This window comes from Podarcis vaucheri, assembly GCF_965113315.1.
Source record: "Podarcis vaucheri genome assembly, chromosome: 1".
Classification (NCBI taxonomy): domain Eukaryota; kingdom Metazoa; phylum Chordata; class Lepidosauria; order Squamata; family Lacertidae; genus Podarcis; species Podarcis vaucheri.
This window is the reverse complement of record NC_138759.1, coordinates 47192966-47214568: the sequence shown is the minus strand read 5'-3', so window position 1 is coordinate 47214568 and position 21603 is coordinate 47192966. Positions and strand designations below refer to the sequence as shown.

Here is a 21603-nt window from a genome sequence, read left to right as displayed (position 1 = left end):
TGGGCAGAAGATTCGTGGTTAGACTAGATGACCCTTGTGGTCCCTTCAAACTTGACAAGTCTATGATTCTATGATGCTTTACTATCCTGATTAGTAAACTAACTTCTATTTGTGGTTTGATAAAAGATTAAAGCGATCAATGGGTCTCATCATTGCACTCCCTGTAATCTACACATTCTTAGATTTTAAAATTTTGTTTGGTTAAATTGCCCTTCTGTTCCCATATCATGAAATATTTAATACAGTTCATGATCTCAGTTTACTTTCTGTGGACCAGCACTACATTCATTAACTAGTACATTCTTTTCACAAGCTATTGTTCCAAAACACATTTTGCTTCTACACTGCTACTGCATCAAGACTACTGTAGCACTCCAATATGACAGCAGAGAGACAGGGCATCAAATTCTACTGCTCAGTACAGTTCTCTCTAGAACTCAAATTGCATTACCCTACTTGTGTTTTAAAATGGTACTTGAAGCAGTCATCAGCTCATAGCACCACAATTCATTTTATCCAAGCCAAAGTTTCAGATTTCCTAATCTAGCCGGCGTGTTGAACAACTGCTATACCATGGCTAAACCATGTCAGGATCATTGCAGGTTAACTTGCTTCCTTGCATTATTTACTTGCATCACTTCCAACCTCATTATCTGCCCCCAAATTAGGAGGTTCTTCTGTCTGCATGAACTAGGCTTCATTCTGGGGCCAAAACAATATAGATTTTGTATAGATTCCATAATCTTCAAGTCTTTTTATGTTCTTTGCAAAATGTGCCCACCTATATAACTACTGTAACTCTTTTTTTTTCTTCAACACAGTGGCTCAGGAAGTGAATTATGATCCTACAGATACAGTGTCCTCCCTCCTTTATTTTATTTACAACAGGAACTTAATTTGCACACAACACAGGAAGACAGACTAAAATGTAAACACGCTTCTCAGTACTTTTGCTTTTTAAGTTTAGCAGGTTATTTCATCTTGCTAATGCTTTGAGCAAGGTAACATGCATTGTCAGTTGTGATACTCCAAAGAGTTGCAGTTTATAGCTAAGCTACAGTCCAGGCACTGCAGGTCAACAAGTGCTCTACTATAACATGACACTGACCCACCCTGCAGTGTTTGGCAAAATTTAGTTTTCATTATTCATTAATTAGATATTCAAGACCTTGTATCAATACCCATGACATTTTAAAAAGTATTTAAGAATTGATCAGTCTTACTAAAAACAGTCAACTGCCTTGCTAAATGATAGTCAGTTCTTTGGTTTTCAACATCTGGATAACAGTGATTCCAGGAAGCTCATTTGCAAGAAATGATGTTGATGCCCATTCAAGATTTGCCCCCAGGTTCTGGTACTTAGTAGTATATTGCCTCTGAACATGGAGGTTCTATTCCTAGCTATCAAGACTAGCTAACTGTTGAAATATCTATATAATGTGTATTTGCTTCATCCTTCTTACAAGAAGTCATCACCACATGGTTATACAGTGGTACCTCGGTTTTCAAACGTAATCCGTTCAGGAAGACCGTTCAAGTTCTGAAATGTTTGAAAACCAAAAACTCAATACAGAAGCTGCATGGAATGTTTAACTTCTAAGGAGTGTTCAAAAACCAAAGCATTTACTCCTGGGTTTACGGTGTTTGAAAACTGAAATATTCGTCAATGGAGACATTTGAAAACCAAGGTACCACTGTACTTGTCAATTCCCTAAGTTAATTATGCACTTCATGAAAAGGGATTTCTTGTTTGCCTTGAAAACTTGCCAGTTTTATTATTTATTTTTTTAAATTTTGTATTATCATTTTTCATATCAAACATAAAACATAACTCACATCAACCACTTTGCTTAAAAATATCAAATCAAATTCTTATACATCACCCCCCAATATTTCCACATATTGCCAAACAGTTTTGTTGAATAGCCCGAAGCGCTAGCTAGCATTGAGAGAAGATAGCTGATAACATAATTGTTCACATGAAACCACTTCACTTTTTCCCTCAACTAAGCAACCACAATTTCTATTTCCTTACTAGGAACATGATATGACCTTTGTTAATTTCAATAGGCTTTTTCCATACCTTTTCCAGAGCTAGTATTACCTAGAAACTTAGCTCAGTTGGAACTCTTCACGTGCACCTGAACTTTGGCTTTGCTCTGTGCAATGACTGCAGTGCCACTGCAGAAAAATTCAGGAAGCAATACTGGCTTAAGCTAAATGACCTCCTTAAAGCTAAAAGATGTTAGTGAAAATACAGAAACTTAATTGGTCTTCAGAATCTCTGTCCTATCTAATGCAAGTATATCCCTCTATTTGACCATTAATTAACCCTGGTGAGAATAAAAGCCTTTTTTTCCAAGAAAGCATCTCTCTCCAGAAATTGATCGTTTTTTGTTCCCCACAATCAACATTTGTGACAATGGCCAACACCCATCAGAATTCTCTTTCCTGTAACTAGGCGTCCCTCAGATCCTGACACTGTTCAGTTTTCTCCCATAAGATTGTTCCATGCTCCACTTTTCTTTCTTCTCCAAGCCAACTCAATTCTATTACAGTGGTACCTCGGGTTACATACGCTTCAGGTTACATACGCTTCAGGTTACAGACTCCGCTAATAGTGCTTCAGGTTAAGATCTTTGCTTCAGGATAAGAACAGAAATTGTGCTCCGGCGGCGCGGCGGCAGCAGGAGGCCCCATTAGCTAAAGTGGTGCTTCAGGTTAAGAACAGTTTCAGGTTAAGAACGGACTTCCAGAATGAATTAAGTTCTTAACCCAAGGTACCACTGTATTATAGGAGCAGACCTTTCCAACTTAGCTAGATCCTTTGCCCTTGCCTCCCTTCCCCTTTTCCTTACTACTATACTTTTAAATTTTCTTTCAGATTATTCTGGTGTTCTTTTAGTAGGTGCTTTGTGATCACCCTTAAGGAAAGTACTTTTTTTCTTTTTTTGGAACCACCTTAGGATGGTGAGCAGACTTAGGCAAGCCTTCTAATGTCATCCTTGAGCTATTTTTGACCAACCCATCAATGCTTGGACCTGGGTCCCTTAGGAAATACAGTAAACTTGAAAACTACCTGTTTGGGAGTGAACCCACCACACCCACCAAAAGGCTTCACACTTAAGTCCTGCTAAAGCCTCAGTCTACAGCTGTGACATCACACAAACAGGTCACAGTGAAACTCAAGGGAAACTATTCTCTCTCTTTCTCAGGACAGGTTAACTAGTTGTGTTTTACTCCTTCTTTCTTTTGCCTCATTTCCTAAATATCACTGTCTTGCTATTCTTACATTGTCCAAAGCCTAGGCATTAGCATTTTAGCCCCCCCCCCCTTGGCACACCTAGACTCACACTGCAGCCCTGACAGTTCTCTAGTACCCTCCCATTTGCCATTTGTGACAGCTCTCTACCATCCATCCATTTCTATTTCCTAAATAGCAATTTTAAACTATTGGCACAAGAAGTGTGGATCTGGGTGATCTGTGAGCATTACTAAATGATTTATCACTTTGTTGGATAGCCTGTATTATTTTGTAACCATTTTATCATTCCGTACCATTGCAATTAGCACTTCAAGTTGCAAAACTATTTAAGTGTCTGCCATTTTGCATGAACACCATTTTATCCACATTTATCTTGCAAATTTACTGGTGCCCCCAAGCAAGTGTGAATGGGCATTAACATAATGTAATAACCCCTATGGCATGCACCCATACTCAGATTAAAGATTGCCCAAAACCCTGTTTCCAAGGATACATGCATAACTTGCAAGTTCAAGTGCACACATAAATAAGAACACTAGAAAGTGTGATAACACTAGGGTACCCCATCTGAGATGTGGATAAGACTGTATTCAGAATGTATCTGTACCACAGATTTAAACATCACAATTTTAATACAAAATTTTGCTGTGTCCATAAATAAATACAGTTCTGACCATATGCTATTACCATATAGAAAAAATATATAATATCCATATCTCATATCCATATCTTTCATATATTCAATCACTGAAAGCCATTTACCATATTTACTTGAAGCTAATGCTCACCTTTTTTGGCCAAATTACATTATGAAAATTAAGGTGCACATTAGATTCAATAGCACATTTACATTCGCCAGCAAATGCTTTTAGTGAAAATTGAGGTGTGCATTAGATTTGATGGCACATTAGACTTGAGTAAATATGGTACTTCGAAAAAGTTTCCTTCCTTTGTCTTCCATCATTCTGTAGGTTTATGCATTTCCATCACTTTCCAAAGTTCAGCTAGCCATTATTTTAATTGTAGGCAATAGCTTGTTCAGTTTGTTCTTCTGTTTTTGGACTATTAACATAACGGCAGCACCTATTAGGTTCTATATCAATCTTTTAGGTTTAATCTGGTCATCTAAGCAGCCCAACAGATTTGTTAAAGGATCCAAAATTATAACATAATGCATAAACTAGTTTGATTAATATTGTAATTTATCCCCCATATTTTGTTATTAAAGGACAAGACTACCATATAGGCAGTGACCATTTTGCGCAGGGGTTCTGTGTGCATCAGCGGAACATACATAAGCCCATTGCATTCCACACCACCCTGTTCCGCCTTCTTCCAGGTCCAAAGGGACCCACGCATTGGCAATCATGTGTCAATAGTGCAAAATGGTTGCTACCGATATCTGCATTTGAGGATTCATGCATCCAAACCTTTATCTTCATGCCAGATATATATATTATTCAAACTGTGAGGTGTCAGATACCACTGGAAAAGCAATTTGTAATAGTATTCTCTTATGTTTACAAATGTAGGTCTTGCTGGCCCCTGATAGCCAGTTTTATGCCATTCCTGCTCAAAAATTCCTCTAGCCGCAATGTGATCCTTTTCTTCTCAAAACTATTACCCTTGTGTAAATCAAAGTACATAATAAGGCATATATTTGGGATAACTTTTGTTTTCTTTTTAAACATCAAATCTTCAAAAGTCGTAACTGAGAAAGCCACTTAATGAGGCATTGTTTTCTTCAACATAACTTCTTAATTGTCAACTGTGGTGTTAGATCAGTAGTAAATCTATAGATTTACAGTATCCATTACTAATACTTTCTAGATACCTAGTTGTCTTATGGTTCACCCAGGTTCTTTCTGTGCAAATAGTGTTTCATATTTGATGTGTTGAAATTGCAATGAATATTTTTTAAAACTAGCACCATTTATTGCAACCCTTTCCTAAGGGTTCCTAGGCACACACTGTTATAGTTCATGCATCAAACGAAAACGTAATTAAAATTAGCTATGATTTAATGAGAAAGTAGTGTAATCACACAACTTAAAAATTCTCATTCTGCTGCTGGGAAACAAGCTGGAGTCCACCTTGTTGTGACTTCTTAATCTAGGCTCATGGCTTGTTTCTCTCCAAACGAACCATGCACAGGAAGTGAATGACAATCCTTGGTTATCACTAAAGGTCACTCTGGTTTGTTTCCCAGAGGTGCAGTGGCAGTGAGAGCCGAACGAGGACATTTCAGCAGCGTGCATATAACACATTAACATTACACCACAGTTTGCTTTTAACTATGGTTTAATGTGATGCTCAAAGCAGTCCAGAAAGCATTCTACTGTGGCCAAGATCACCCTCCTAAATACAGTAGATGCCATGTATACTAGATCCTGTACTGTCAGGCATCAATGTGCTAAATATGAGTCCTCTGCTTCTTTACAGAAGACGTACAGAGTGAAATATTTTGTGGGGGGATATATCACATATTTCTCCAAAAATACATTGTTTAGAAGATTTGCAACAATCAATTTTGTCAAATTGAGCCATTAACTTTTTTCAGGTGACTATCCCTAGGAAGCATACCTGTATCTATTATGAACAGCTTTCTAGACTTGCTAAAGCTATATATTATGCAGACACTGTTCATGAATTTTATTTTGTATGACTATGTTAGTTTTGTTATGGCTTATGCTTATGGTCAAACAAGATGTATTCCTACCATATTAACAGCTGACAGTGCCCAAATTATTTTCTTATCATTTGAACAATGTTAAGTATATGCTACTGAGTTGTTTCGTTTGAGAAAAGTACAATACATTTCAAAGTACAGATGTGAATTTCTATGAACATTTAAACCACATTAAGTGTGCATTTTTTATTTGGTCTATATAAAATATTTCAGCAAAACTACTTTCGTGTACTGAAAAGTGTGGGATAGTTAAACAAAAAAACAGTATTTACTTTTTTGCTTTTAAGACAAATGCTAAATCAAATCCCAATTAATTAAAGGTACTGGAAAAGTTTCTGAAAACTGCACTGCCACTATCAATTGACTTTACCTAGTCTACCACTAGCTTCCTGCTTCTTCAGTGGCAGAAACCAAGAATGCAGCTTTAGGCAAAATATAAATCAAAGTTAAATGCACCTGACACATTATTTTCTTGGGTGAAACGTAAGATCTTCTACATTACACAAAGCAAGGCTGCATTTCTATACACACTTACTTGGTAGTAAAGTCCCATTTGTATGAATATATTAGTGTGTTATGGTCAAATAAGATGTATTACTCAGCGGAATATACTTCTGAGCAAATATGCACAGAATCAGGCTATAAGCCTCACCATATTTCAAGATTAACCAATATCAGATATAAATATATGTTTAGTAGGAGATAAAGGCAGATAATTCATTTTAAAAGTGTAAGATATTAAATATACAGATGTCCATCAATAAAGTTTCCCACCAGAGAACTCTGTAAAGGCAATAGTTCTAAGCTTTTCAAAACTAGCAGAACAAAATACCCAGAACTATTCCTTCTGGGAATGCTGCAGTCTGCAGACGCAGAATTACAAAAAGTAAGTACAATTCAGAAGCATACCAGGTTTGCATGAGGGGGGAAATGTTGATTTAGTGATTTTCCACAGAACTGTCTCAGCTTTTTCCAAGAAAAAAAGAGACATTAGCCAGCCAAGGTTTCTCAGGAATTTTATAGTTGGCAAACTAGATGGCTTTAAAATTCTAAATAAGAGTTTAAAGTTATAAAACATATAAGTAATGTGTAATGACTTACTATCCTTCATCCATAACTGTAATTTGCTATAATAGAGAACTACAGAAAATAACATTTCCAGTTTTTATAAGTCAATATATATCACAAAAAAATTGTAATTATATTATTCTTGCATGAGAAGCAAAATATAATTTCAGAAGACAGTATTCAAAATGTTGAAACCTATTTGCTGAAACTTCAACATGTACTCAGCTGTACTCAGACAGGACAGTTAGAAGTAACACTATATTGGTAAGTGTACCTTTCAAGAAGGTTGACAACTCTCTGAACCTGCCTGAATCAGGGTGGACAGAAGGTAGATTTGGATCAACAGCCAGATCTTTGGTTATTCTGCAGTAGATCATAAAAGATTTCAGATTCCTAATTGTTTAATAGTAGCAACTACAGAAAGGCAGGGTTTGACTAGGCATGGAAACACCAGATCTGTACCAGTATCCCAGACACAAGATAATCTGCAGATAGGGTGCTCCCTGTAGATCTCTTCACCAATGCCAGCAATTTGGTATGATGGTTGCATGGTCCTGCCATGCTTGAAACAGGAGTCTGTGATTACAGTGGGCAAAGAATAATATAAAGATAAGAAGAAGAAGAAGAGGAGTTTGGATTTGATATCCCGCCTTTCACTCCCCTTCAGGAGTCTCAAAGCGGCTAGCATTCTCCTTTCCCTTCCTCCCCCACAACAAACACTCTGTGAGGTGAGTGGGGCTGAGAGACTTCAGAGAAGTGTGACTGGCCCAAGGTCACCCAGCAGCTGCATGTGGAGGAGCGGAGACGCGAACCCGGTTACCCAGATTACGTGACTACCGCTCTTAACCACTACACCACACTGGCCACCACCCTTAACCATTACTAACTTGAAGAGGCAATATAGGTGTATATTGAGACCACATGTTTCACTCCGCCCGCAAGTACATACAAATCTCTTAGTCTCTTTCATAATGAAGATAAACCTTTGATTCTGTGGAGGGCCTACACAGATAGAGAATCTCGGAAGTTCATTATTTTCCCTTGCACAGGGCACTTCCACAGATAAAAAAAGCTTCTTCGCTACAGTACTTTATCCTCATCATAAGAGAGACTGGGCGAGCTGCATGGTCAGGGGAGGGAAGAGGCAACTAAAGATGAACCTTCACGGTAAAGAACATAAGAGACTTCTGGATTGGGACAAAGGCCCATTTAGTCCAACATTCTGTTCTCACAGTGCCAACCAGCTGCCAGTGAGAAGTCTGCAAACAGGACCCAAGAACAAAAGCATTCTGCTGCCTTGCAGTTTCCAGAAACTGGTATTCACTGGTATGTTGTCTCTTCAAGCCAGTTAATGCCAGAAGAGAGCTACGGAGTTTAGAATATTTGAAGTCCAGAAAGACAGTTTACCTATATTCATCACTATGTTTAGACAGCAGACAATAAGGGAATTCTGGTATAGCAGGCAATCTACTTTCATTACAATAGCACATTAGTTACAGCACTTGTTCCTATATAAGGCCCCTTTTTTAGGCAATGCAAGTGTGTGGAACAAGGGAGGTCATCAACAGACTAAACTTGCAATATATTTTCATTTAGAGTCATGAAATTGTTCACCCAATGTAATATTTTGTCCAATATTTTATTTCTCCAATAAAATGTATTAGCCAATAAATGTTTGTATTGCTGATATCTGTTTTGTTGATCTGGGTATTGACAATACCCTATTCCAGAGCACTCCAGAGCCTATAAAATCTCCAAAAATGGCTCAGGATTAAAAGACGTTATCTGATAAGATTCATTCTCCTAAAATAGAGTAGTAAAGTTACTTAATATTGTATCTTCTGCCAGCAAGACTTTAGACAGAGCACTTCAAATGGATTGTTTGATGTACCAGTCCCCAATTGTGCTGCTTTAAACAGAGTGCAAGATAATATCAGTAAGTCATATCTTCCCACCAATACTTCCACAACATAAAAATCTCCTAAATTTAAGATTACAAAATATTCCACTTCCATCCCATCTCCTTCATGGACTAATCAAGGCTTGATACAGCCTCTTGCTCACTCCATGATGAAGAGAGCCAAAAAGCTTGGCTCTTTTTTTCTTAAAACTGTGTGTGGGCAAGTTGACAGGCTAGATCAGGGGTAGGCAACCTAAGGCCCGGAGTCCGGATGCAGCCCAATCGCCTTCTCAATCCGGCCTGTGGACAGTCCGGGAATCAGCGTGTTTTTACATGAGTAGAATGTGTCCTTTTATTTAAAATTCATATCTGGGTTATTTGTAGGGCCTGCTTGGTGTTTTTTCATGAGTAGAATGTGTGCTTTTATTTAAAATGCATCTCTGGGTTATTTGTGGGGCACAGGAATTTGTTCATTTCTCTCCCACACACACACAATACCACATGGTCTGAGGAACAGTGGACCGGCCCACGGCTGAAAAAGGTTGCCAACCCCGGGCTAGATAATATTTATGTGGGCTAGTAACTTTTGTGAGCTTATTTGCAAGGTTGAACACAGTAAATCTTTAAAAACAATGCAAAAAACAAAACCCTTGCTAGACTACAGCTTGAATTTAATTAAACCGGTATTACATTGTTGCAACAAGGTACCTAGAGTGTTTGCACAAATGATGCTCCAGGCAACACAGGGTAATATATATTATACACACTACTGAATTAAGAACTTAAATCTGATTAGGCAAATAAAACTTTGGAAGATGCATCACATCACTGTGGAAATTATTCTCCTTGTCTCTATGTATTTTCTATTAAAGAGTGCAAATGTCTGAGCCAAGGAGGCTTCAGTGACAGAAAGTTTTCACTATGCATCTTGGCTTTGCCACTCTTTGTACAGAGCTTGTGTAACAGCAACTCTCCCCACCCCACTGTCTATTTATCTGTAGATTAAAGAAGTTAATATGATAAAGGACAAGGATTGAACTAAGGAGGAACAGACAATTTATGCTTTTATTTTGCTCACATGAGTGATGTCACTGATTTAGTGTTTCCATAAAGAATGGCCAAGAAGGAAAGAATGGAAAAACATTGCAACAATCCAGCGGAAAAACTGTACAGATCAGCACTCTTTTACTATGTCAAACATTAAATAGCAGTTGGCCTTAAGAGACCTATCATGATTTTAACTACAGAACAAGCCCAAGGATTGGAGAAGTGAAATATGCGTAACATGCACACTTTTGCAGCAGAGAATAACCAGATACAAATGCCTTATGGTTCAACTGTATTCCTAAACATCATCTTTGCTAAAGATGCCACACACACAATTTGAGGACCACAAAATGTTTAAGAGTGGCTGGGGAAACCCAGCCAGATGGGTGGGGTATAAATAATAAAACTATTATTATTATTAAGACAAATAGCTGATTACAACCAAATAACAAATCCTTATAAGTGCTTTTATAAGAGTCTTGGAAGACACAACAACCTACACATTAAACAGAATAAATTCTACCAGAAACTTTTAGAGCTTTATGAAAAATTAATGAGCAGGTTACATAAATCTTGTGGATGAAGGAGTTCTAGATGAGAGTTGCTGGAAGACATTACAAGGCAAATAGACACATCATTTCACAATAAGTACTCATAGAAAGGATAAAAAAAAACCTCGAGTATTTTGTTATTTGGAAACATGGCACACAAACCTAGTATTTTATGATTCAGTAATTGTTGCACTTTGTATTAATATTAATCCTCTTCTTTAAAAAGATATACACTTGCTTTGCGCCCAACATCCTGACAGAAAGCCATAAAAAGGAAATGAAGCTCTCCTTTAAAGACCAAAGTAATCATATTGCCAGTGCCAACACCCAATCTTTCAAAGTTTAACCCCGTTGATTTTAATCCTATCACACATCAATTCTGCTTCGCACAAAGCCAAGTAAGAATAGGTGGGACGGCGCTTCGCTCAATTAGCTTATCAGCTCTATCCCGCCGCCGCCCCCTTTTCCAGGGGTTGCAAAGCCAGGATTCTGCAAAAAGGCTTCATTTACAAACAAGTAGTCCCGGAGACAGAATGAAATATAGGGCAGATATACTCCGAGGAGAGGAAGCCAGTGGCCACATTCCTTCTGGAATCCCTAACTCCCCAAACCAAGCGGGGCCTGGAAGGGAGGCAAGTCCCAGGCAGGCAGGCACCCCGGAAGCCGGGAAGGGGCGGCAGGGCAGCTTCGCCCGCCGAGGTCCCTCCGCTGCCGGGGATGCGAGAGCGGCGCTTCTGCCTCTCCCTCCCTCCTCGCCGCTTCCTGCACTATCCGCCTCTCCCTCTCTCCTCCTTCCTTCCTCCCTTCCGCGGGGCTCCTCATCCGCCCGCATTCCTGGGCCACTCGCCGCAGATCCTCGCCCAGGTTCAGCCTCCAGCCCAGCCGACCATTATATACAGATATATATACCCTGTATACGTATGAAGCCGAGAGACGCCCACCCGGCCCCTTCCTTTCCCGGGCACCTCGAGCGCCCCACCTCCCTCCGGCACCTCGCCCGACCTCCCCTTCGAGCAGACCCCGCACTCGCACCTTCCCTTGCACGCCGCTGCACCCATTCACACGTACTCCGGGAGCCCGCTTCTCCCCATTCCCGGATTCCCCGCGGCCGCCTTCCCCGCCGCCTCCTCTTGAGCGCAGCAGCCCCGCACCTCCTTCCTTCCTCCTTCCCTTCCTCCCTTCCCCTTTCGAGGCTCACCCACACGGCTTCGGAGCCGACCAGCCCCGCACCCGGGAGCTCGGGCCTTCCGCCACAGGTCGCCCCGCCGCTCTCCCCGCCGGGCAGGGAGGAAGGAACCGCGCCTCGTCGTCCGCGGAAGCCCCTTCCCTCAGCCAAGCGCCTACCGGGCCCGGCCGCCGCTCGCTCGCTCCGCCGCTCGCTCTCACCTGCTACCCGCGGCCGCCTCCCTTCAGCTCCTCCTCAGCCGCCAAGCAGAGCTGCCTCCTACTCCCTGACAACAACTCCCACCTCCTTCGCTACCCTCTCTCCTTCCCTACTTCAAGCCTCGCGGGCCCATAGGCTGCTTCGGCCCCAGCCGCTGGTCGGTATTGGTGGGGATTTGAGCCCGTCAAGCCTTCGCTCCGCCTTGTCGTTTCGCAGTATTTGATTCACACCGAAGCATTGACGCCCCCACTTCTTTCCTTGTTTTTTTTTTTTTTTTTTTTTTTTGTCGGTCCAAACCGCAAGAAGCGGCAGCTGCGATAGGTCGAAGAGATGCGATCATTCAGGCTCCGCCTTCCTGATAAAGTACCCGATGCAAAGTGCCTAGCCCTGCTTGGTTTGGTTGCACAGTAGGGAGGGACACAGTTCAAAAGAGCGGGGCAGGGCACACCTGACCTGGAATTAACCCTTCACTGACTGGGCTGGTTGGTGTCATTCAGTTTACAGGTTTGTCGCTCTCCTCTAAGAGTTGATAATATTCCCAGGGCAATCCTAAGAAGTACAATACTGTATATTTAAAATATGCCAGATCCCGTTGGGTTCCCATATTTTCTCAGATCTAGGAGACAGGGCCAATCTTTTAACTGTTTTTAATTGTTTCAACTGATTTCAATCTGTGTGGATTTTTGTTATTTTTCTTGATGGAGGGAGGATGTGCCTGGGAGGACAGGAGCAGGGGAGAGTGGGGGGTGGGGGTGGGGACAATTACAGTGGTACATGGTAGGGCTAGGCATGATCTGATTATGGATGAGGAAGCCGCCTCACCCATTACTGAGACCTGTGTGGGTGAGCAGGGTGGAATTGGTCTCACCCAGCTGTGCCCACCTGGGTCCTCAGTGCAGCATCAGGGATGGAGAGGGAGAATTGCTGTAGTCTATAGAGATTCCATCTCTCTCTCTGGGCTCTCTGTCCAGTTGTGGGAATCTAGAGTGTGTGTTCCTGACATCGAGCAAATGGGACAGATTGGAGATTCTGCTAATTTACTGCCTTGCTGCCAAGCAGTCTCCTTGCCTGAGCTGGCAGAGTTGGTCCCGGAAGCATGGTTGAGGACTCCCAGAATGTTGGTTTCGGGGGAAATCCATGTTGAGGTGGCTGGTTCTGGTGTGGCTTGGGACTTCATGACTGTCATGACAACCATGGGGCTGTCCCAACATGTCATCAGCCACACTCTGAATCTTGTTTTCTCAACTGGGCAGGAAGAGGGTCATCTGAAATTGGGAAATATTGACATCAGTTCCTAGTCATGGTCAGATCATTTCCTGTTGAGATTTAGGCTTTCAGCGCCTTTTCTTCTTTGCAGAGGCTAGGGAACTATTAGGGTAGTGTACCCTCGGAGGGGAGGCTGATGGATCCAATGGGTTTCCAAACGGCTCTGGGGGATTTTCAGACTGATATGACTGGCAGTCCTGTTGAAGCCCTGGCCAACCCCTGGAACATCTGAATGGCTTCGGCCATTGATGTGATCATTCCTGACCACCCTCTCCTGCTTTGTGGAGCCCATTTAGCTTCCTGGTACACTCCAGAGCTTAGGGCGGGGAAGCAAGCTGGGAGACGGCTTAAAGACAAGTGGAAGACTGGCTCAACTGCACTGGCTGCCAGTTAGTTTCCATGCCCAAATCAAAGTGCTGGTTTTGTCCTATAAGGCCTTAAACTTGTCAGGACCGCAATATCTTAAGTGCTGCCATTCCCCATATGAACCAATCCAGACGCTGAGATGTGCCTCCTCTGTGAGAGGTTTGGAGGACTGCAACATGAGAACAGGCCTTTTCTGCAGTGGCTCCCCGCTTGTGGACTGCTGTCCTCAGGGACACTTGCCTGACACCTTTGTTGCATATCTTTAGGCACCAGGCAAAAACATTCCTCTTCTCCCAAGCATTTGGCTAATTAAACAAGTTATGGCCTTTTAAACTGCAAGGGGCGTAGGGTGGTATTGCTACTATGGTGTGGTTTTTTGTGTTTTGATATTGTAAACCACCCTGTGATCTTCGGATGAAGGGCAGCATAGAAATTTGACAAATAATCATCATCTCTTCTGCTTTGAGGAGAACAGCATTCTATTTTTTTAAAGCCTTTCTGACAACTAGCTGAAGTTGACATTTTAGTCGTGATAATTGGGATGAATTGTTTTTATAATTATAGCTGAGAACATAAAGAAGCCACAGAGAAAAGGGTGGGAATCCCCCAACCTTTGTTTCATGACACCTTTTAAAGATATTTTAACCTGCAGTACTTTTACCCATTCCCCTATATTCCTCTATCTAATTGATCCAGTTAATGGTTCCTCTTTGTTTTTTCTCCAAATTTGGAACAGCTGTGTCACTGAAAATTATAATTCTTATATTATTGAATTTTGTCAAAGTACAGTTTGTGTATCAGGCCATTAAAACAATACACATTTGTATTTTGAAATTCACAAAAGAGAAAGATCAGTTTTAACTGTATGAAATAACACTTTCCCTCAATAACTGGAATATAAAATTTGGCAGTTTGGTAGCACAAGGGCATCTGGCACAAAAGAGAACAAGGTTGCCTTCAACTTTTCAATAAAATAGTGTTAATTAATCAATAAACGTTAGTGATTTATGAGTACATTTACTCATATTTAATAGAAAGTAAAGGGAGGCACGTTGGCCCATAAGAAAAATGCTCCAATCTGTATTGGAGTGAGACTTTCATTAAGCCAACCAAAATTACAGAAAATGCTGTGCAAGCTTTTGAGTTCTTCAGAACTCTTGAAACAAAGCAATGGACTGGGCGACAGGGTGGCAGTTAGGAGAGAAAACAACTGCTGTTGAAGCCATGGAGTCTACATCTCTGCACAATCTTAAAACTGAATGAGGGAGGAGGTAGCAGACATTTGGATTACACTCTTGAGGTCCTGTACAGGTATCAGGTTGCACCAAAGTCTGCTGGGAACAAGAAGCATAACAATGGCTGATTCCCTATCTCTGAAAGCACAAGACCAGGTCTGTCCCTATCCCCCTTAGATGAAACACACAGGTTTCTTTGAAATAAGTCTCCAGTGTGACTTATTTTCAGCCCTACTTTAGATTGCTGCCTAAAGCACAGTATTGCATACCTGTTGTGTTATAGAAGGATGGATTTTGGGAGGTTCTTTGTGGACAGGAGAAGTTTAAATGGAAAGAAGGAAGTGGGAGAGAGAGGATTTTTTCATATAGGTAGGTAAGAGGGGGTGACTATCTGTTACATACCCAGCTATGGGTTTTTCCTCCATGCATCTGGGTGGCATCTGCTGGAAACAGAATTCTGGCCTGCATAGATCAATTTTTATATTACGTTCATGGGAAAATGAAGACTTCATCTGTATATCCCCTCCTGAATTGCTACTCTTTGGTTAAACAGCTTCTTAATATTTTGCAGAAAGCTTATGGCTAACTACAGCAGCTATTTGTGAATGGAAAACCATAAGATAGTCTGATTGGATTTAAAACCACTAGAATTGCTTATGCAAGTCACTCACTGAAAACCCAGTGTTGGAATTCTTGATACACATTACTAGCCCCAGGTCAGGCATGAATTGCAAGTGTTCAAAATGTTTCCACAATATAGAGTTTGACTTAGGGCTATTTAAGTGTCAAGCATTCCATCCAGAACCATTTGCAGACACAAGGGGTGTCTGAATGTCATGTAGGCACTTGCTTTCTGCAGACACCAACAAGTATTCTCCAACAAAGTCTCAGTAATGTACAAAACAATTATGTTCCAGTATCCAAGGATATACAGTTAGTACTTAAATAAATAGGAAAAAAAATATTGAAAGGAAAGTGAAATAAAGAATGAGCAGCTGTTATGGTGGACAAAGAGAATATGAACCAGAGTGCTAATCATTTTTATTCAGAAGTAAGCACCAGTGAGTTCTTTAGAGTTTATTCTTAGTGTATGTAATCTTAAACCACTGTTTATTAAAGTATTGTTTATTTAAGTATCTGAACACTACCTAGTGCCACAACTGTAGCCTGTTATCTTCCTACAAACTGTGATCAGACACCATGGTTTATTGTTTGCTTACAAACTTTGGTTTGTTTTAACTATAGTTGACATTAGAATCATATAATCTTAGAATTGGAAGGGACCTCAAGGGTCATCTAGTCCAACCCCCTGCAATGCAGGAATCTAAGCTAAAGCATCCATGACAGATGGCCATCCAACCTCTGTTTAAAAACCTCCAAGGAAGGAGAGCCCACCACATCTCGTGGGAGTCTGTTCCACTGCTGAACAGCTACTGTTTTTTCGAATGTTTAATCGGAATCTCCTTTCCTGCAGCTTGAAGACATTGGTTCAAGTCCTACCTTCCAGAGCAGGAGAAAACAAGCATGTTCCCTCCTCCATATGACAGCCCTTAATATATTTGAAGATGGCTGTCATATCTCCTCTCAGCCTCCTTTTTTCCAGGTTAAACATACCCAGCTCCTTCAAGAGCTCCTCATAAGTCTGTTTCCAGACCCTTGATCATCTTGGTTGCCCTCCTCTGCACACGTTCCAGCTTGTCAACATCCTTCTTAAATTGTGGTGCCCAGAATTGGACACAGTATTCCAAGTGTGGTCTGACCAAGGCAGAATAGAGTGAAATTCATTTTGTTAGCTTGCTTGTTCTTCCTCTTCCTTCGGACATAGCAGAAGAAACCTTTTGTTTATGATTTTTAACCTCTCTTGCAAACCCGAGCTCATTCTGAGCTTTAGCCAGCCCGACTTTCCCCCTGCAACTGTTGGCTACTCATGTATACTCCTCCTTTGTGATTTCCCCTTTCTTCCATTTCTTATACAGTGCTACCTCTGGTTAAGAACTTAATTCGTTCCGGAGGTTCGTTCTTAACCTGAAACTGTTCTTAACCTGAGGTACCACTTTAGCTAATGGGGCCTCCCGCTGCTGCCGCACCACCAGAGCATGATTTCTGTTCTCATCCTGAAGCAAAATTCTTAACCCGAGGTACTATTTCTGGGTTAGCAGAGTCTGTAACCTGAAGCGTCTGTAACCTGAGGTACCACTGTACATGCCTTCTTTACTCTCAGCTCATCTGTCATCTCCTTATGCAGCCACACTGGTTTTCTCAACTGCCTCCCACTTTTCTTTCTTGTTGGTATGGTCCGCATTTGGGCCTTCAATATTTCTCCTTTTAGAAACTCCCATCCTTATTGGACTCCCTTCTCACTGAGTATTTCTGACCACAGGATCACACACAGTAGCTCGTTCAGGTTTTCCAAATTGGCCTTCTTAAAGTCCAGAGTGTGTGTCCGACTACACTCAGTTTTCCCTTGCCTCTGTATCCTGAAACCCACGTGAACCTGGGTCCCCATTCTTGAACCTGGTTTCGCCGCCCTGCTGAAGTCACTCGCCAGGCCACATGGTGTGAGGCAAAAGCGCTTGGGAAACAAAACTGTTTCCAGGCTAAGCTGTTTGCTTTTGAACTTTTCCTGGAGAAGACCTCACTCCAAACGCTGCCTGGCAACAGGCTCTTTTCCTCGCCCCCCCCCCTCCTCCAGGAGAAGCCCTCCCTAGCCAGGCAGACAGGTTTGCTTTGCGGCTGCTGGACTATGGGGTGAGGGAAGTTTAAAGAGACCGCTGTCCACTCTGCCCAGCTTCCATCTCTAAAGGGATAAATAGGAAAGCAGGAATATACCACGGAAAAGGACACAATGGCAGTCAAAAGCGCCTTTCTTAAAATTGTTTATGTACAGTGGTACCTCGGGTTAAGTACTTAATTCGTTCCGGAGGTCCGTTCTTAACCTGAAAGTGTTCTTAACCTGAAGCACCACTTTAGCTAATGGGGCCTCCTGCTGCCACCGCGCCGCTGGAGCATGATTTCTGTTCTCATCCTGAAGCAAAGTTCTTAACCCGAGGTACTATTTCCGGGTTAGCAGAGTCTGTAACCTGAAGCGTATGTAACCCGAGGTACCACTGTAATGGGATAGCTTCTCAGAGGGACAGAATTAAGACTGCCGTAGTTTATACATTTAAAGCTGCTAAGGTTTCAAAAGTTCACACTTCTGTGGGTAACACTGTGAAATCCTAGAGGGGTAAGAAACGGCTCAATCAACAGTAAAGCCTGACCAATAAAAACAAAGCCTGTTACTTCAGCTTGCAACTTTAGGGTAATAGCTTTGTTCAGTTACCTAGAGAACAATTAATGCAGTGCCTGGAAGTCTCACTCCCTTGGCTGACCTTGGTAACCTGGGGTGAATATGTGCATTAAGTAGTTGTTTAAGATGTGGTCTTTCAGTACTAGCAGTTCTGAGGTATTCCTTTAAAAAGTCGGCATTCTAGCGCACTTCCACAAAGCTATGGCATGCATCATGATGTGCAGTTATCACCCTCCATGGCCAATGACCACACCCAAACCAAAATGATCAAGGCAACTCCCAGCTATGAAGAAAGCTAGTACCATTTGGGACATGTGATTTTAAAAAGGCATCTGAAGGCCTTTTAGGAAAGTTTTTAGTGTTTGATGTTGTATTGTGTTTTTATTATTTTTGTTGGGAGCCACCCAGAGCGGCTGGGGCAGCCCAGTCAAGATGGGCAGCATATAAATAAATTATTATTATTATTAAATTTAGAGAAAAAGTGAGTAAGCTGTGAACACATGTTTGGAGTCTATGGCAGCAGCTATGAGCTGCCTTTGAGAGGCACATGGCACAGAGAGCTTCCTTAATTGAAAGGCAAACTACCTTATGGAATGCACTGTGGAGGCAATATGCAGCGGTGGAGCATATGCCCACTCTGCCCAGGGTGGGCGTGCTCCCGAGGGGAGCGTGGTGCCGAGGGTGCCCTCCCAGGCACGGGATAGCCACTCAGGTGCCTGGAGCAGCATGCACACCCTGCAGCCGGGGGCAGAGTAAGCAGCCCATGGCGGACATTTGGCATACCACCTGCCCGTGACTCCCAAGCCTCCCCAAGCTGTCAAAACAAAGGGGGAAGGGGGGGGTGAAATATACTTGGAGTCGAGTGTGGATTTCATGCTCTTTATTCAGCTCATAGTGGTGAGGAGGAATGGAAGTTCCCCCAGAATGTCTGCCTTATATACATTATTTACACAATGGGCCCCATGTGATTGGCTAATTCTGGGTTTCTCCTGTAGGCCAATCAGGTTGCAGATTCCCTTCCACCTGGAGCTGGATTGGGTGACTCCTGTGGACCAATCAGACTGCTGCATTCTGGATCCTATTGTTCTAGGACCAATCAGGCTGCTGCATTCTGGATCCTATTGTTCTAGGACCAATCAGACTGTTGCCTTTTGGATCCTATTCAACTCAGTAAATAACAGGGGAATGCTGCTGGCAAAGCGGCACATCTACCCCCTTACCCCGACGGCTCTGGGTAGGCTTGGGATCCGCGGTCACACAGCGTGCTGAATGTCACCCCCCTCAGTGAGGGCACCCGGGGGCGGTCTGCCCCACCGCCACCCCCCTTCCTACGCCCCTGGAAATATGTGCACGTCTCCTCCAACAATTGTGTCAGCCTAGGAACTGTGTAGCACAGCAATATATGCAAGACAGATCGGTGCTTTCATCCACAACCACCTCCACCTCTTCTATAAAACTCTATTCCTGAATTACAGTGGGATCCTCCCACTGCTATTAATCTCCTTGAAAACTCTGAAGAGGAGCAAGTGGGGCAAGGGGAAAATGCCCCACAGGCATAGGGATAAGATATGAATTATTGGAGCTAGCTTTGTTATTGTTCAGAATTACAAGTTCATATTAAAACACATTGCTCGGTATAGTTTAAAACTGAGAAACATTTCTGTCTGTCCAGCCCAGGACTGTTTGAAAGCTATGTTAAAGGATCTGATCTACCAGAAATGGTAGCCCCTGTTCTCTGATGCTAGTTATGTATGTATGTTTGCTTATTTGGAGCATTTATTCCCCCACCCCACCCCAGAAAAATCTGTGGATGCCCATGAAACAAGTCATGGCTTGCTTGCCCAAGGGATAATCTGTAGTTAATTCATGGTTTGTTAAACAAACTATTGCTTAGTGTTAAGTGTGAACCAGACTACCAAGTGTGTATAAGGCTTGTATAAAATTGCTTTTATAGAAAGTCAATAACAGACATGAGAACAGAATGTTTTCTTTTTAGTGATAATGCATTAAACAGAAATATTATTTTGAAGCATAATTAGTTTTATCTTTTACATGCAGCTCCATGTTCTTTTGCATTTAGACTGCTCACACATGACCACAGTCCAAAAGCCCCTTTAAAATCAGTTGCCATAAGCATAATTAACTCTGTAGTGGACTGTGATCATTATATTAAGACAACTGGAGTACTCTTAGAATAATTTTTCAATTACAAATTAAAGGATAGCTCCAACATGATATTCTTTTGTTAAGGATTTGGTTCAGTTTTATCCAATTTATTGAAGGGCATTTCCGATCTCAGTATTGCTGACAAAGAACTTCAGATAAGGCACTGAGCTTTAAACCTTCATTCCAAAAGAACAGACGTCATCTTGCATCATGAAATGACCTCAGATTTTCACAGTAGCAGTAGCTATGAGTTGGAGTTATCATTACAAATTCATTTGTGATTGCTATGTCAGCTAATTGCTACATAGAATGAAGTTAGTCAAGCAGTATAGATTGCGGTTATTCTCACATTTTTTAAATGTGTTCCTCGGCTATTTAAATCTATTCACACAGTAATTTATAAATTCTCTTTTCAGGTGTCACAGTTTCCTAGACTAATTTGCTTTTATTGGGGACAAATAGGAGGAAATAATAGAACCACTGTTCCTGTTGGAATACAAAGGAAATTAACATCAACTCTGACTTCCAATTTGTGTGACAGCCAAAGAGTGCTAAGAAATATTTATTTAGACGATTTCTACCTTATGGGAAAGCCAAGGACTGACAGCAGAAACAAAAACTCTATAACTGTGGCAGAGATTGTGACTCAGTGGTTTAGTCCTGGCTTCTCGTTAGGTTTATCCACAAACATGTGTCATGAATTCAACACTCATAAGAGCTAATGTCCGGTTTACTCGGAGGTGGTATGGCAGTGCAGAAGGAATTCTCCATCCTTGGATCCTCACAGTGTCATCTGAGAGAGATTTTCTCAGTGGTCTGGGGTCTCTTGCAGTCTGGCCCATCTGTGGATCTCAGTGAGCGCACTGTGAAATGTTTGCAAGACATTTTTGAGGATAAAATCTGCCATAATTTGGATGCCCTTTCAGGGTCAGGTCAGTCTGTTGAGTACCACTAAACCCAAATGCCATGAAATAAGGCTTTAAAAGCAGCAAGATGTGAGCGCATAGGGAAACTGCACATGTTGTCGTGTGAATGAAGATCACACCCTGGCTGCACAGGTCTTATTTTTCCGTAGGGAAGTTCCTGACACACATTCAGCTACCAAGGCCCTTGTTCACGGTGCAGGCAGGATCCGAGTGAATTAAGTCCATTTGTGCATACTGCCTCTGTTGTGCTTCCTCATGGTAATTCTATAGTGCAGTGACTTCATCCAGTTTCTCTCCTTGTTCGTTTTATTATCTGAATTTCCCCCCTTGCACATGCTTCCCTCTCTCCCCCTCCCTCTCCCTTGAAAAGTAAGACGCTTGGAGTCTTGGAGTCTGAAGCTTTGTTGTGTAGTCACTGGCTATTGAGACACTACAGATAGCATCTTTTCAA

General features: G+C 41.9%; 1 protein-coding gene across 6 annotated transcripts in view; it reads right to left on the bottom strand.

Moving 5' to 3' along the window:
* NUMB (NUMB endocytic adaptor protein) overlaps positions 1–12031 on the bottom strand; it is a 63295-nt gene extending 51264 nt beyond the window's left edge. For 2 of the 6 annotated variants that reach the window (XM_082240107.1, XM_082240108.1), the window contains exon 1: positions 11907–12029. The gene's annotated coding sequence lies outside the window, so the exon portion shown is untranslated. The other 4 variants (XM_082240103.1, XM_082240106.1, XM_082240105.1 and 1 more) reach the window with 4 other exon arrangements.
* Positions 12032–21603: the final 9572 nt, after the last annotated feature.